A 14113-nucleotide genomic window follows, 5' to 3' on the forward strand; every position below is an offset into this window, starting at 1 on the left:
CACCCATGATACACACCCACATGCTCCCATGGGGGCATCCCTCTATTCAAGCCAATAGGAGTTGAATATGGATGGTTTTCCATTTTCATGGGGAAGAGATCCAGAATGAATCCCCTGTGAAAATGGAAGGAGGACTGTACAACTATTTCAAAAATTAGCACAAATACATAATATAGTTTTTTTTCCCATTAGTGGTGGAAAAAGGAGAATGTCTGCAGAAATGGACTTGAAGGAACTACCATTCCTTCTCTTTACACCTCTTTTGCTTATGTTTATACAAGAATAAAAAATAATGGAATACATTTTGTTTTCTAGAAGACACACACACACAGACACACACACAGAGAGAGAGAGAGAGAGAGAGAGGTCTTTCCTTTTTCTCCTGCCAAGCATTTGATACAATCAGAAATATTTTTATGTTAGAATTAGTTAGTCACCCTCCATGTGTCACTAAATATGAAACATGCCTGCTGAGAGACAGGAGCGCGCGCACACACACACACACACACACACAAAGATTACAGGCACCCCTGCCTACTTCTCTAAACAAACAAATACCAGAAATGACAATAGCCACAGAAAAATGGGCGCAGAGATAAAAGTATAATGACTTCCAAGAAAATGAGTCTCATCTTCTGTTCTTTGAAGAAGTAAAAGCAGGAGATATTTATTTGGTAGAAAACAACTCTGTACTTTTGCCTGCTTAAAGAAGTCAGCATCTGTGCAGTGGGTCAGGCATGATGGGCTGGAAGCTGTGAGATTCTACACACACACACACACACACACACACACACACACACACAATCTCACAGCTTCCAGCCCATCTACACACACACACACACACATATGTATATGCGCCACGCAGAGAAGTGGGAGGGAGCACTAGCTTATTTACAAGCATGTTTGTGCCATTCCTCAGTGTAATAACTAACTCCCTTGCAGGCATTAATAAAATTAGTCTCATTACACTGCTCAAAGAAAAGAATAAAGTTGATTGTCTAGGAAATGGAGGAGTAGGCTGAGCTGCAAGCAATTAATGTTTCGTTTCTAGGTCAAGCTTCAGATAGCCTCTTTGACCTTGCCTGACTTCTCCTCTATCAGACATGGAAACAGGCATAAGAAAAGCCAATGTATTTTCACACTTAGCAACCGGCAAGGGCAAATTAAGGTAGCTGGGGCCCTGGGATAGCTGCAAAAAATAGGCCTTCCTTTGTCTTATACAGTACTAGAATGGGGAGAAAGAAATTAAGTAAAAATATACTAAAAAATGCAGAAGAGAGCAGCACAACAATCTTTTTTATGTGAACTCATTTTAATCCCTTCAACTTCAGTGAGCCAACTGTCCTTATACAATTTTTTTAATTCAAATTTTCATGGAGCATACAAAATGTTAATGATAATTGGAACATTAGGAGATTCAGGAAGCAAAATTCTCCTTGTTCCTTTTTCCTTCAGCACTGGGCCCATAGCCAATGAGGAGAGTGGAGCAAGTACACCCACTGAATCCTTGATAATCTAGCTCCAGCAATGGATTGTGAAGCATCATACCCTAACTGCATACTACATAACCCCTTACTGAAAATCTTCCAGAGAAAAAGAAATTATTTTGTGTTTCTTGAGCATCTTGTCCATTGCTCTTATGAGGACATTTTGAAAAGCAACAGTTTTCCCAGGTAGTGTTTTCACACATGTTCGATATATTTCTACAAGTGTTAAAGTTGAAAGTGTCAATTCTTCCATGCATAGAGCCTTCAAATCTGATATAGTATGGTTTATTTGAGCATCATCATTACCCATTTGTGTGTGTGTGTGCATGTATTGATTGAAGCCCTGGTGGTGCAGTGATTAAATGCTGTACTGTAGCCATTTGCAGCCACAAAGTTGTGAGTTCAATCCTAGGGAGGATTCCAGGGTCCACTCAGCCTTGCATCCTTCTGTAGGTCCAAATTAGGAGGAGTGGCTAATATCCCAGAGGAAAGGATCAAAATTCAGAATGACTTCAATAGCCTAGAAAGCTGGGCCAAAGCTAACAAAATGAAAGTCAACACAGAGAAATGTAAGGTACTACACTTAGGGCGAAAAAATGAAATGCACAGATATAGAATGGTGGACCCCTCACTTAACAAGACTACATGTGAAAGGGATTTAGGAGTCCAAGTAGACCACAAGTTGAACATGAGTCAACAGTGTGATGTGGCAGCTAAAAAGGCCAATGTAATTTTTGGCTGCATCAATAGAAGTATAGTGTCTAGATCAAGGGAAGTAATAGTGCCACTCTATTCTGCTTTGGTCAGGCCTCACCTGGAATATTGTGTCCAGTTCTGGGCAATGTCAAAAAGGACATAGAGAAACTGGAGCATGTCCAAAGGAGGGCAACTAAAATGGTGAAGGGTCTGGAAACCATGCTCTATGAGGAATGACTTGGGGAGCTGGGGATGTTTAGCCTAGAGAAGAGAAGGTTAAGAGGTGATATGATAGCCCTGTTTAAATATTTGAAGGGATGTCATATTGAGGAGGGAACAAGATTGTTTTCTGCTGCTCCAGAGAACAGGTCCCGGAACAATGGATGCAAGCTCCAGGAAAAGAGATTCCACCTCAACATTAGGAAGAACTTCCTGACAGTAAGAGCTGTTCAACAGTGGAATACACTTCCTCAGAGTGTAGTGGAGTATCATTCCTTGGAGGTCTTCAAACAGAGGCTGGATGACCATCTGTCAGCTATGCTTTGATTGAGAGTTCCTGCATAGCAGGGGGTTGGACTGGATGGCCCTTGTGGTCTCTTCCAACTCTATAATTCGATGAGTCTACGTCACTAAAACAAGTACCCATCTCGTTGGGGAGTAATTGGCTTACACATTGTAAACTGCTTAGAGAGTGCTTAAGTGCACTGATACGTGGTATAGAAATGTTATTGCTATCCCATCTTTTTCCCAATATTGGGAACATGGTCATTTATAAAAGTTAAAACAAATACAAAAAGAGAGGTACAAATATATTAAAAGTTATTGTTAAAACACAAACTATCCATAGAATTGATTAGATTTCTTTTTTAAAAACTGATTAAAAGATAAAAGAAGAGTACCATTAAAAACCAATGCTATCAATTTCTACAAAGCCTTTCAGAAAACTTTTTGTTCAATGTGAAGTTCAAGACTTTCATGGTCAGCTTCCCTAGTTTTGTGTGGTTTTTTTTGGGGGGGAGGGCTATGTGGATGTGTTCTTGAAGAATTTATTCTGATGTTTCACCTGCACCTGTGGCTGGCATCGTCAGAGAATGGTGGCATGGAGGTGTGGAGTATATATACTGTGTGACCCTTGGTTGAAAGGAAGTGATTAACATGTTAATATGTGTGTTTTTCGGTTGATAAATGGCAAGGCCTCAGGGTAGGAGGATATGTGAGGATGATTGTGTCTAATTAGTGATCCATTGTCTGTTGGGAAACCCCATGACCCTTGGTAATGTTCATTTGCATGTGCTGAGTCTTGATTTTGGTGTTTTTCAGGACTAGTAGCCAAGACTGTTTGCTTTCAGAGTTTCTTTTTTCCTGTTGAAATTGTCCAGGTGTTTGTGAATTTCAATGACTTCCCTGTGCATTCTGACCTGATAGTTGTTGGCATGGTTGACAATTTCAGTGTTTTCAAACAGCATTTTGTGCCCAGGATGGTTTATAATGTGTTCTGCTACTGATGATTTTTCTGGCTGGCCTAGTCTGCAGTGTCTCTCCATACACTCCATACAAATCCTCCTGCAAAAGCCCAGAGGGTTCCAGAGTTTTGGTTCTCTACCCAACCACCTTCCTCTACAATCTTATGGCCATTATTTCCTCTGAAGCAAGATGCTTACATTAAGGAAATAAACATTTAAAGACTTGCAGGAATTAGGCTGCTGCTGCTGCCAATTTAAACACTATGTTCTCTGAGTTTTAGACGTGGTAGACGATTAAGCCTTTTGATGCCTAAATGCAGAAATGTTTGGGATTAACAAGAAAAGTTGTAGTCCTGGGGAATTTTATTTCCTCACCAGTTTACAGATTTTAGTAAACACCAACACAGTGGGGATTTTAGGCCAAGAAACCACAGTAGAGGTTGCAGTAAAAGACCCAGAATAGCCGCAAAGTCACAGTAGCCATCTGAGGTGAGCTTTACAGGTTGCAAATGTCTATCTTCAAAGGACATGCTGCCAGACAAGATAACTTTAAAAGGTAAAACTGCTGGGTTGTTTTTCCTCCCACCCCCCTTCTTTTCTCTCTCTCTCTCTCCTTCTTTCCGCATTTCTCTTTGCTTTTGGCAGCAGTATGATGTGTGTGAGAAGGAAAAAGAGAGCTTGATGTTGAATTGCAAATCTTTTCCTTCCTTATCAAGAAATAGCAGCTGGGCCTATCCCTTCAATAGCTCCCTTTTTAATTGAAAGATCAAAAATGCTTTAATGCCACTTGCACAAATCACATTTTTTAAACAACAACAACAACAACAACCAACTAGAAAGCCTGTGTATGGCTGTGATCTGATAAAACTAGGAATGGAACTAGTTGAATGTTACAGAGATATGGGAACCAACTTGGACAACTATTTTGTACAGTTTCCAAAAATGAAATACAGAATAAGTTTTGGTAATATTTTCCAATAGTACAAGTATGTGCTTCATGTACAAAAGGAGCACGAGTGAATCAGAGAACAGCTTTGGGAAGTACTAGAATATAGCCATGAATTTTTTAAAGATACAACTTTATGTATTTATGAAATACCTTATTAAATTAATAACTTATTTAATAAGATACAAACATAAATAAAATACATTAATGTATTTAATAAAATATTAAAAGTCTACTTCTACTACATAGCCATACATTTAACATGATATTGTACAGCTTTTTAAAACATAAGTGGGTTTAATTGTGTTTTTAACTTTTGTAATATGTTTTTTTTTTTACTTGCATGTTTTTTTATTTTCAAGAGGCTGTTTGCATCCTTTAATCCTATGCTAGGAGAAAGGCTGTATATAAATAAAATAAATGAATATAATATATAATATAATATGAACCAGACAATATCTGGAAGTATTTTTTATTGATAAGCTGACAATTTGGAAGCTGAAGCTGAAGTGGAATTGTGTTACTATGTCAACTGGTGTTTGTTTTTTTTAATTATATTTAAATACCACCAAGATGAGCACTCAGCTTTGCTCCCTTCACATACTGTGCAACACTGAGTTTTTACAGAATCATAACTTCTGATACAACCTTTACAGTAATTGACAACAGCTTTGTACCCCCATCATGTGATGCAATGGTAAGTTGAGATAGTGTATAGGGGAGACTTTTGGGTTTTTCCATGATAGAAAGGTGGGGGAGAGGAAATAAGCCTAAAAACAGATGGTGGGTGTGGGAGGGTATTCTGCCAAATTCTGAAATGACTTTCAAAGGCCTGAGACACACCGGCCAAAAGCGGTGTGCCAGTGCCAAAACTAGGGTTCCAGAGTGCACAGCAACCCCACGCTCCAGAACCCTAGTCTGTACGGGCGGTGGCATCATGGCGGCATCCCGTCCACATGGGCGCCGCCATGATGACACCGCCACAATGCAGTGCCTGCATGTCGCTGCGTATTGCATACGTCATGGTGCGCCACAAAAAAATCTGGAAGAAGCAGGTTCTTTTTACTGTGGAGGGACGCCACCCGGTTTGGCGGCTGTGGCATCCTTCCGCAGTAAAAATGGGCAACTCCAGCCCACTGTTTCAGGGTGGTCTGTACTGCCCCAAAGCCTCTCTGGTTTGATTTCCATGAGATAGAACAGAACAAAAAGGGAAAAAATCTTTACTTTTATTAGTGTTCTGAGCTTTTCCACAGAGCTCTTTTCTGTTCTACATTTCTATTAGTTGATTGTTAAAATGATACATACAGTGAATATTGCTGTTTTATAACTGTTTCCATGTAATCCTGTTGACCAGAGTTCAGATGCCCACAAGGAAAAAGAAAGGATAAGAACTCATGATTTTTTTTTAAAAAAAGGGAGGGGATCAATATTGCATTAATACAGTGGTGGTGAACCTATGGTACACATGCCAGAGGGGACACACAGAGCCCTCTCTGTGGGCATGTACATCATCACCCGAGCACATAGTTCATTACTAGAAAACTAGAGGGACCTCGTGATAAATAAGTGGGTTTTAGGTTCCAGTTTGGACACTTGGAGGCTGTACAAATAGCCCCAGAGGGGCAGCATCCAGCCACCCCTTCTTCAGCTAGATCAGGGCCATGGCAACCTCATGCCATGGCACCAATTCAGCATTTCCAGGGCACAAAAAGGAGCCACCAAAAGTGGCTCCTTTTTGCACCCTGGAAAGGGCACTATAGCCATGTTACTGCAGCTATACACCGCTCCTTCAGCATTGTATGATATGGACACCGAGCAGGAGGAGTGCCATGACACCGCATCACCTGGACTTGACACCCCGAGTCCACCCCCAGGCTGGCCTTTTAGGCCAGTCTGAACAGGACCTTGGCCTCTAAAAGGTTCTGCATCACTGCATTAATAAAAAGGCTGGATATGGAGCTGATTTTGAAATGTATTTTAGTTTTAGGGTATTGAATATCTTAAGTACAAACCCACAATAGTTCACTGAAAGCTAGCCCAGTAAAATACAATTGATTATTAATTTTCTGTGTGAGAAGCCTTCAGCTTCACACACACACACACACACACACTATATCTGAATAATTCCAACAGCTTTAGTAATGGTGCAACTCTTCTTTGACTTGAGTGCAAACTTGTCAAGTCTTACACACAAGCCAAATAGTTAAAAACCTTACTCTTCTGAATCCACACTGGAATTCCAACTTTGTACCACCCAGTGTATTTAAAGATAAAACATGAGAGAAATACAATGTTACATTTATCTGACGGTAACAGGATTTTCAGAAATGTATTTCACAAGGAAGCTGAACATCACAGTGCATTTGTCAATGGTTTGGCTTCTTTGCAGAGAGATATCCACAAGTCCACATTAAAAGAGAAACTTTTTCTTTAAAGCCATATTTGAAAAGGTACAGTTTTTCCTTCCCTTCCCTTCCCTTCCCTAGACAGAGGTTGAATTTGTTGCAAAGGCATAAAGTAGCACATTTCTCTTGTTGATAACAACTCCTTTATTGTATCATTCATCCAAAAAAAAAACAACAACCTCTTGCTTTCTGCATTTCCAGCAAGAATAGTTATCAGGAGAAAACAGAAGGTAAAAAGGTACTAACATGTTTTGTGCCCAATTTTTAAAATATATATTCACAGATATATATTTAGCGATGTTATACAGAAATATCATTTTAGCCTAAAGCACAGTGTGCCATTGAGGAACAAAGATGCATCTTTATCTTTAAAGTATTAATCTTGAAGGAGAAGGTATACCTGGTATAACCACAGCAAGTCATAGAGATCTACCAAACTGTGGACCTGTTTTTTAGAAGGAGTTGATCCATCCAGCAGTCGTGGGGCATCAACAGACACATGCAATTACCAGCAAATTCAAAGTAGCCCCCAACATTTTATTTGTGCTTAGATCACCTTTCTTTATCTAAATAAAAATAATGTCAATCAAAACCCCTTACATCAGTTTCCATGTTTACTGCTCAACCTGTTTTCCCTAAGCAGTCATGCTGAGCCTTTCGATTTTAGATCCAGGCTCAAGCTTTCACAATGCTTTCAAAATTTTATCTTGCTCTCATTTGGTCAGTCTCTGTGGGAAGGGATTTTCATGGCTGTGGGTCAGACACCTAGAAAGTGTCTGCTTTTGCTATCTAAACTTGATGCATACAGAAATATCAAAAAGGTGGTCTCAGCAAATGCTTGAAACAGAGAAGATACAGCCTCTCAAGGTAAAATAGGTTCAAAACTGCTTCAGACATCAGAGGAATTGCTGAATATGCTTCTAATGACCTAGCAGTATACAGGCTTCCATGTATTGTAGCAGCACATATATCCACCCTGGAATTCAAAGTTTGTACCACCCAGTGTATTTAAAGATAAAACATGAGAAAGACATAATATATTCATCAGATGGTAACAGGATTTTCAGAAACATAGTTCACAAGGAAGCTGAATATCACACACATAAATATTGTAGTAGCATATAATAACTCAGTTCAGCACTGAAATTGTGAAGATGTTAACAGTTACAGAATATGATTTTGAAAAAGATGTGTCACAGACTATATGGACCCAATGGAAAGCATTACTACAACAAAATCCATGGATCATGTCCATTGGATAAACAACTCAAACCTAAAAAACATGGTACTAAAAAGTGATAAATCTAAGTTAAAAGGGATTTTTAATCATGTCAGGATAGTATTATAGTTGGTATGCTTGCATCTAGGCCCTAGGCTGAAAGATTATGAATTGTAAGCTAATTAGCACCTTGCTCTTCCTAACAGAAGACATTAGTGCATTTCAGTAATGACCTCCTTCTTTCACACATTGTGCCTTAGCTTCAAATAAAACAGTACAAATGAACATGTTGGAACTCCACCAAGATCCATGGAAGACAGGATGCATAGCAAGCGAATGGTCCTTGACCAATTACTCCCACAGTCTTTTTAGCAGGGAAGGAGGACTTCACTATTGCTGGAAAGAACACTGGACATGACAGGCTAACAGTATGCTTTCTCTGTAGATAGAGAAGTAACTTTCGAGGATACCCATGGAGCTTCTCATTGCTTAATGGATTCTTGAAGAAAAACTTTGCACATCCTCTCCTGTCTAATTCTTTATGCAGGGAAAGGACAATCCATATCACCACTTAAAAGAACTTTTGAAGAAATTGGCTAAGAGAGCATGTTCCAAGTATAACTCTCCCTTCGGATTTGAGACCATAAAAGATAGAACCATGCAAAATTTTAGATCAAGGGAATAAAAATTACCAACAGCACACTGCTAACTGGTAGTATAAAAGCCATTACAGTTCAGTGATTAGAGTGCTGGAGTGTGACTTGAGAGACTCAAAATATAAATAATTAATTTTTAAAAAATGACAAAACAGATGTACAACTTATAGCTCCCACCTATAAGCTGTTGTAATACTGATACTGCTAACCAGGGCTGCATCCGCACTGCAGAAATAATGCAGTTTGATACCACTTTAACTGCCATGGCTCAGTGCTATGGAATTTTGGAATTAGTAGCTTTATGAGACATTTACCCTTCTGTGTCAGAGGGTTCTGGTGCCACAACAAACTACAATTCCCAGGATTCTGCATCATTGAGCCATGACAGTTAGAGTGGTGTCAGTTGGAATATTTCTGCAGTGTAGATGCAGCTGAGAGCTCAGAAAATGAATCTGATTAAATTTCATACTTATTAACTGAATCTTAGGCCCTGTACAGACGGGCCTTCTGCAGCACGACCATGATGTGCTAGGGTTTCCTTGGGGCAGTGCATGCACACACCCCGCAACCCTAGCACGTGATGAGGGTGTCGCAGTTGCCCAGCACCACCAACACGGAGCACACAGCTATGACATCGCAGTTGTGCAGCATCCAAACAGCGCTGCACAACTGTGACGCCATCGGGACGTCTTTATAGGTTTGCAGTGGCGCAACTGCGCCGCAAAAAGGAGCCACTTTTTAATGCTCATGTGTTGCTGTGCAGCAGTGTCACACAGTTTGGTTGCTGCGGCACTGCTGCAGAGCAGAGAGGTACCTCCCCAGCGCCTCTTTCTGGCAGTCTGTACCCCGCCTTAGACCCTCCTCCCTTCCACACACATACACGCCCCAATTCTTTTTAAGGGAATGGATGTTTTATGTCTATTTGATATTTTTTGTTACTAATGTTGATGATTTCTTCTGGGTTTTTTTTAGTTTTTGTGGGTTGGTTTTTTTGTTTTGTTTTGTTTTGTTTTACTGCTCCACATAAACTAGCAAAACCACAGTTCAGGAGATTATTACTCCATTTGTTACAAATAAAATAGTTGTTTGAATATACTGTATTTTAATATACCAAATGTGATAATTTTATGCCAAATCAAATTGTACATAGTCATATTTTATGTTCCTGAAATAACAGTGACTTTCAATCTGTAAAAAGTGCTAATGCTGCATTTTTTCCATTTTTCCAAAAATTTCCAATTTTTTGTTTTAAAAAACCCAAAAATAAAAGTCCTCCCCCTTTTTCCCAGAAATCTTACATCTCTACTCCCACCTATACTCCAGCTCTTCTGAAAGGTATAGTCATTATTCTGCACAGAGATCACATGACACTTTACTATCCCCGCTGGTAAGGCACAGTGGATGGCTGAATGCAGTCACAAATACTAGTAGGACAAGTCTGTGCTTTTAGTAACTTCAAATGCTGTGCCAGGTGAGATACTCAAGACAAGGGGGGATTTTATCTGCAAACTAGATGTCATTGTTCAATATGCAACCTCTGGAACAGTTCCCCTGGATGGCAATTTTCAGGTGCAAGAACAGCTGAGTAGAACAATTTCTTCTGAAAGGAACAAGAATCTGTGGGCTTGTTGTCTTAAGGGTGAAACAGACCGCCCAAAAAGGGCAGATTGGAGCCGCCTTGGATCCTGTTGCTCCAGAGCCATGAGAACCACATGCCATGGCCTCAATCCACCCTGGGGCCAGCCAAATAGGAGCAGAAAAGATTTGCTCCTATTTGGGCCAGGAAAGTTTTCCGGCCCTGCCGCAACCCCAGGGCAGCTTCAAGATGCTCTGGTGGCATATGGTATGTAAATGCCATACCACCAGAGCGTCTTGAAGCTGCCCACATCTGGGCAGCTGGCCGGCTTCCGAGTGGCTTCTGGACTGCTTCAGAGCATGTGGCATGTAAATGCCATGCTCCCAAGATGCCTGGAAGTAGGCTTTAACATACTGTCTGTTCCAGCCCTTAGTCTTAATTTTTGTTTGTTGGCTTTACTGAGAATGTTGACTTTCATAGAATTGGAAGTGACCACAAGGGCCATTCCGTCATGCAGGAACTCACAGTCAAAGCACCCCTGACAGATGGCCATCCAGCCTCTGTTTGAAAACCTCCCAAAAAGGAGACTTCATCACACTCTGAGGGAGTGCGTTCCACTGTTGAACAGCTCTTACTGTCAGGAAGCTCCTCCTGATATTGAAGTGGAATCTCTTTTCCTGTAGCTTGCATCCATTGCTCCATGTCCTTGTCTCCACTCCACCAATTATTCTACACTCAGATCTTCTCTTTTTCCATGTTCTCTACTATGAACCTTAAAAGGAATTATGCCAATGCAGTAAAAGCAGGTGACAAAAGAGAACACACAGGAATTACCACATGAATGAATGTACAGCCTGCTGTACCACAGGTCAAGCAGCCATCAGCAGAATGTAGAAATTGGTTCATCTCTTACATTACCCAGAGGAGAACATTCTGACTGGTTTCCCATTGGGAACATGACTATAATGAGAATCCCAGAAATTAGTTCTTTGAATATTAAGACCTGCCCTTTTACAGAAACAATAGCATACTATCCAGGAAAAAATAGCATTAATAGTATTAATAATTAAAAATTAATATTGATTTTTTAAAAAAAATATGTAATATAAGTACAGTTTGGAGCAATTAGAAATATTAAAGGCAAGAAGAAACTTTTCTGCTGACCCCAACTGAAGTAGCAGTTAAAATGTCCATAACAATGAAGCAATTATGTCATCTGCTTCAATCCATGGCACTAAAGGCTTTTAAATATTGCATAAATAATCTCTAAATTTAAGACCACAGACCTGAACATAAACTCTGAGTGGAGAAATACTTCTTCATACATTTTATCTTTGAAAGAATAATTCCAGATGCCAGGTATGTACTTCTTGAACACACATTATTATAATTTTTTAAAAAAAGTTCATTTCTACAATTTCCCTCTTGAATTTACTTTTAATTCTTAGGCTTTGCACAATGAAGAAATAAAAAAAGAAATAAAGTGACTTCTTTCTCTCTACTAGAGGGAAACATTCTACTTTTTTAAAAAAATAATAATCTACTTTTAAAAAGCAAGTGCTTTGCTTTTAGTAGCTAGGCTACTCCTACATGCAGATTGTGACATTTTCAAACTGAGATTTAAAGCAAGAAAATAATTCTGTGGCACAGTTACATTTTGCTGAGATGAGCACTGAAAACTAGGAAAAGGTTTAAGGCTAATTGACTCCTTGGGAGCATTAAAGCATGCAGGGATGTCCAAAAGAGGCCCTCTGCACGCTGACAAAAGTGTGGTGGGAAATGGTAACCTTGTTTAAATTCCCATCCCTGATCCCATCCTAATAATTCACAGTTCCTGTTATCCATAGATAGAAAGGTTGCTGAACTGTGAACAACCCTACTCTCGGGTTGGAAGCTAAGAGATGAGAAAGATGTAGAGTGCATCCTGATCAACCCATGAGGAGTAAAGACAATAAAGGATACAGCAGCAAACAGAAGAGTGCCTCATTTCTGTCAACAGTTAGCAGAAATCATGAAAGGAGCTTTGCAGAAAGCCATTCAGATGTAACTCTTTTCACGCCCATGTCTGCCTTGTCAACATGAATACTTCTAATATTTTCCCCAGTCAGTGACAACCTGAATTTTAGAATTTCAAATTACCTGGAGTTACACAAGAGTTCACAATAAGATATTAAAGTGAAACATCATTACCTGAAAGAACCTATTCTGGGGGTGGGGTGTGTGTGGATGAGAAGCAACAGTGTTGGCTTTTAGCAAAATACAACCATGTTGGGCTTTTAGAGTGAGTTGTAGTATCTTCCAGTGCGGTTACAGCAGCAGTTTGCTTTTCCCTGGGTCTCCTGGGAAGGGCAAGTTTCTACCCCTCGTTACCTCTCTTGCCATTAAAATAATTGAGTGTAAAGTAATTTTGTACTTTGAAATCCATTTGCAGTAATTGAAGTAAGCCAGGACATAAAAGGAAAGTGGGAAAAGGAGAAAGAAATTGGGACATTTTAAAAGCAGCTGAAAAAATGGGATGATAAGTAAAAAGTTTAAAATTTAAAATTAATCATGACTCTCCTTGTGAAATAAGGACAGTTGGGAGTTATGTATCTCATTCTCTCCCCCCCCCCCCCTCCAAGATATAGAGCAGTGGCTATGCTTTATTTTAAGACTGAGCAAGAGCTGGCTAACAATAGTTTACATTTTGCTTTCAGAAACCTGAGTGTAAATCATTACAGTCTGCATTTGGTGAACACATTTCCTCACAGAGATCCTATGAACTATGTATTTTTATTGTACTGTGATTGTTGAGTTGACTTTACATCAATATTAAAAAAGAATAACTAAAATTTCAAGCAGTTAACAGGTGATGAGCTGATTAGCATAGGTATTGAATGGAAATAAAAGCCACAAAGCTTTAGGCACCAAACTTGTATTTATGTCTTCAATGCCTTTGAGATCCGGTTTCCTAATTGATCACATCTTTGGACAATTGATGAAAAGAAGATGTTCTTTTTCCTTTTCACTACACTTCCAAACCAGAATTTATTTTCACACTAATGCTTTCCCCCCTTTCTTTTAGAATTTTTCTTTTTTCTTTTTGCTACATTGCCCCTACCAGTAGAGCCTATCTTTGGAATTATTTTACTACTACTATCAGTCTTGCTTCATAGGTTTCTCTCTCATCTTCCCCCCACCCAACCCCCACACCAATTATAGATATTTCCTTTTGTCTCTCATTAAGTTGATTTTTATACCAAGGAGTGAAAAAAATTATTATTATTATTTCATTATTGTGTTGTTTAGTGCAGGAGGAATTAGACTGGAAGTAGCAGGAATTTTCGACAGAGCCAGAAAGCCGTAACCAAATTAAGTTGCATTGTATTAACCACTTATGCTTAGGGAAAACTCACAAGTCTAACAAAGGTTTTTAAGTTTTCTTTCCTTGCTTTCCTTTTCCCTCTCTTCCTTTTCTACAAATACACTAAAGGCACCAGATCCCATCTGTTCTTGGAAACTAAGCAGGGTTCATAGAATCATAGAGTTGGAAGAGACCACAAGGGCCATCCAGTCCAACCTTCTGGCATGCAGGAACTTACAATCAAAACACCCCTGACAGATGGCCATCCAGCCTCTGTTAGACGCCTCCAATAAGAAGGAGATTCCATCACACTCCAAGGGAG

General features: G+C 39.5%; 1 protein-coding gene across 1 annotated transcript in view; it reads right to left on the reverse strand.

The window, feature by feature from the left end:
* The window catches only part of LOC149316264 (BEN domain-containing protein 5-like), a 1092722-nt gene that overhangs the window by 357825 nt on the left and 720784 nt on the right, over positions 1 to 14113 (reverse strand). The gene's annotated exons all lie outside the window — the stretch shown is intronic.

Source organism: Sceloporus occidentalis, unplaced genomic scaffold, assembly GCF_023333645.1.
Source record: "Sceloporus occidentalis isolate IW3139 unplaced genomic scaffold, rSceOcc1.0.p SCAF_3, whole genome shotgun sequence".
NCBI classification, from domain to species: Eukaryota; Metazoa; Chordata; class Lepidosauria; order Squamata; family Phrynosomatidae; genus Sceloporus; species Sceloporus occidentalis.